Below are 3767 nucleotides of genomic sequence, written 5' to 3'. Positions count from 1 at the left end.
TCATTTATCTTTGAAAAATGGTAATTGGAATTGTACAATGTGTATGGAGTTGTACTGGTTAATAAGTACAAATGTGTGTGTTCTTCCTGCAGGGGAAGAGGGACTCACATGTCTTAGTAGTTTTATAACAATTTGGGTGGTTAGGGTCTGCACATGACGATGAAAAGTCCTATATGGTCGAGTAATACGGCAACTTAGGGTTCTGCTCACGTAAGGTGAAAGGCATTGTTGATGGACAATTTGTTTAGGTATAAGCTTATGAGAGGTGTGATCGTAGGAGTTATGATCCTCCTCTAAGAGATGTGGTATTTATAGAAGCCTCTAGGGCCTAGATTTCTCTTGAGAAGAGTCACCGCCCACTTAGTCAATGGTGGAATGTTGAAGCCCTATTTCCAAGGAAGTTAGGGGTCATTTAATGACCCTGACTTCTCTCTTCCCTAGAAACATCTTTTTCCATGTTACCCACGATTAGGAGATGGGGACATTTTGGGGGCGAGGCGATACCCCCTCTTGGATGACATCTTATCTTCTCCTTTCTTTTGACGTCCTCTAAATATCTCCCTAGGAGAGTCTTCCTATGAATATAAAACTACATAGTACTCAAGAACGGGGTCTTTCAATATAGGACAAAGTGTTTTTTAGATCGAGCCCCAGAGGAGTGTCCCAAGGACCTGAATCCTTCTAGGGATTCATTTAGATGAATTTTTTGTCAACTTGAGAGATCTAAGTCCCTTAGGAGAGATTACGCATAGCCCGACTGATAATGATATAAGTCCCTCAGGCGGGGCGTTTTAACCTATCGGGAGAACTTCCATCAAGCCCTTGGGAAAGACTTGTGATTAAGTCTCTTGGGCTAGATATATGTCATGCCTCTCAAGCGTGTCACTTGTGTTTGTTCATTCCTGGGGAGACAATAAGTCCTTTAAGCGATAGTTTAGATAGCCTAAGGAGTCTAAATACCTCAGTAAAAATTATGTGTCCTTTCTGTTGCAAACCACATGATGGAACATCGTGTTCATTATGTGTCCCTTCTGTTTTAGAACCAACTTGAGAAAACTCATAGTTGTTTTGCATAATGCAGCAAATCCCAAAAGGACAAACAATCTCCCCCTTTTGGAATTGTTTGACAAAACAACTCTTCAAGCGTAAAATGGCTAAGTATCATAGTTATACTTAGACCAACAGCAACAGAAGAATATCCGTAAGAGTATACAGTAGTGTCGCTACCATACTTATTCAATTGGATAACGAGGAACCGATCAACTAAAGAATGCCCCTCCTTCGAAGAGATAAAAGGGCAAAATAGAAGAGTCTCCATCAAATTTTATTTATATGCCTCTATCGGAGAGGCGATTGGAAATAGTCAATAAAACCCTCGAAAAAAATAGATGCACACGGGAAGCGCAAAAAAGGGATAAAGAATCGGTCTCGCAATCGAGACTTGGGTTCGGAAGTCGGTTACACAAGGGGAAGGTATTAGCACCCCTCACATTCATGGTACTCTATGGGAACCATTTGGGTTGTTTACATATGCGGGTATTTATCTCATTTATTGTTTTATTTTAAAAAATGTGTAAAAAAGAGTGATGTGACTCTGGGGTTTTTTATTATTGTGCTCACCAAGTATTGTGGCCCTTGTGCCTACGTATCACTCATCGGGGATGAGGAATCAGAGCTCCGTAGTTCGGAGTAGAAAATGTTTGCGTGTTGGTTGATTTTATCTTTGAGAAAAGGCTTTTTAGGGTGGTGCCCTAAGGCAAAAAAAGTAGGTTTGATGGGTTGAGTTGATTTTACCTTGAATAAGGTTTTATGAAAAAAGTTTGTGATTAGATTGCACTAAAGTCTATGGGAGGAGGTGAATATTCCAGACAACAAGCCAAGCGTCTTGCTTCCAAAATAATCAGAGTAAGGGTAAGAATGCTCCATTCTTACTCATTCTCCACCACTTAAGGCTCGTGGCGCATAATACTAATCGTATTTTTATTGGGTTTCTAAATTTAATTATGAAAATTCCGCTTGTCGTTGGATCAAGGGTTTGTTTATTCGATTATGAAATTGGGTAATGCAATGCAACAAATATGCAAAGTAACCAACAAAGAAAATAAAAGGTCTCATTGTAAGGTAGCCCAAGAGAAAGCCTTATGTGTGCAAAAGTGACCTAAGCTAAACAAATGATAATGGTCTTACAAACATGTCCCCCTAGGATGGTGCCATGATGCCATTCTTACAACCAGTATGTAAGTACATATGAAACCCAAAGTTTGAAACAAATTATCACAAAGAAATGGATAAGGATTCCAAGAAAAGGTCCTAGGATGAGATCCTCTAAGTCCAAGTTGATTAAGTGTAATGAGTTTTTTTTTGTCTTATCAGTTTATCATGTTTTTGTTGTTTTAGATGTATGATAACAATAAAAATGAATGATAAGAATAAACATGCACGACGAGTTTATACAATGAATATGATGATGATGAGTACTTAAATGCAAAATACAAAGTAAATGACATAAAAGTAAATAACAAAATAACAATGATAATAACAAAGGTTAGTAGTAATCAAAGTTAAAAAATTATGTTAAGTTAGTATTATGAACAAGGGATCAACACTTGAGGATTATCTATCCTTAGGTCAATAGCTTCAAAATATGGCGCATGAGGGGATAACTTATCACTAATGCAAAGCATTGAAGATAATCAAAGGATCAACTTGCAATAGATTTGTAACAACGAAAGTTATGTTATCCCAAGTCCATCTATCAATAGATTGACAAAAGGAAGACTATAACAAACTCAAGGTTGAAAGTTAAAGTTTTGATTAAGTTGTTAGGTTAAACAAGGTATGATATCAATGTACAATATTAACAAGATATTAAAGGTTAGTTTATAATATAAACAAGTAAGTATAAGAGGTTAGTGGGTTAGTATAAACCAAAAGAAATGACAATGTACCATATGAAATCATAAGTTAACATATATGAGCAAGGTTTCATCTACATGTCAAATGATCAAAGTTGGTTGATGTAGGGACAACCTATCCATGATTCAAAGTACCATGAATGATAACTTGATCATTCATTAGTAGGTTTAAAACAAGGAAGGTTCAAGCAACCCTAATCAAATCAATATCATGACAAGTGTAGATTTCATTAGCCTTAAGGTTCAAGACCTCATAAGTCCATCAAAAAATATCCAAATAACTTGAAACAAGACATAAATAAATACTAGAGACAAAAATAATAGGGTCTATGTTGAACATATTTTCAGAATAAATAAAATAAATGGGTTAAAAAATAAATCAAAGTTAGAAATAAAATAGGGTAAAAATATATAAAATGAAAATGGAAAGAAGTAAAAATAATGGAAATGCATACACTGGGGGTTGAACCACTGACCTCAGGGTAATGGGGGATCAACCCCTTCTCCCACTAGGCCATGCGCTTGCTTGTGCAAGAAAATGCGCTAAACATAATAAATAAAATAACAACAATTAAAAATAAATGTGCTCGTTGATCAACCAATCAGAATGGGACACGACACATTTCAAATTCAAAATTTCGCGCAAACAGTCGTCTTCAACCTTGGAACTTTGAAAATCAAAACCCAAAAATTAGTGTTTCGAAAGTTTGAGTGGAGGCAGTGATGCATTATGGGTGGTTGTTTGGAGTTGAAATGGTATGAAACTCAAAGCATGAATCTCTGTTTTTGGAGGTGTAGCTCGGGTTAGTAGCAAAGTTTTTGTAGCTTTGGAAGCTTGTAAAATGAAGGCGG

This window comes from Lathyrus oleraceus, chromosome 3, assembly GCF_024323335.1.
Source record: "Lathyrus oleraceus cultivar Zhongwan6 chromosome 3, CAAS_Psat_ZW6_1.0, whole genome shotgun sequence".
NCBI classification, from domain to species: Eukaryota; Viridiplantae; Streptophyta; class Magnoliopsida; order Fabales; family Fabaceae; genus Lathyrus; species Lathyrus oleraceus.
The sequence above is the reverse complement of the archived record's forward strand: the minus strand, read 5'-3'. Positions refer to the sequence as shown.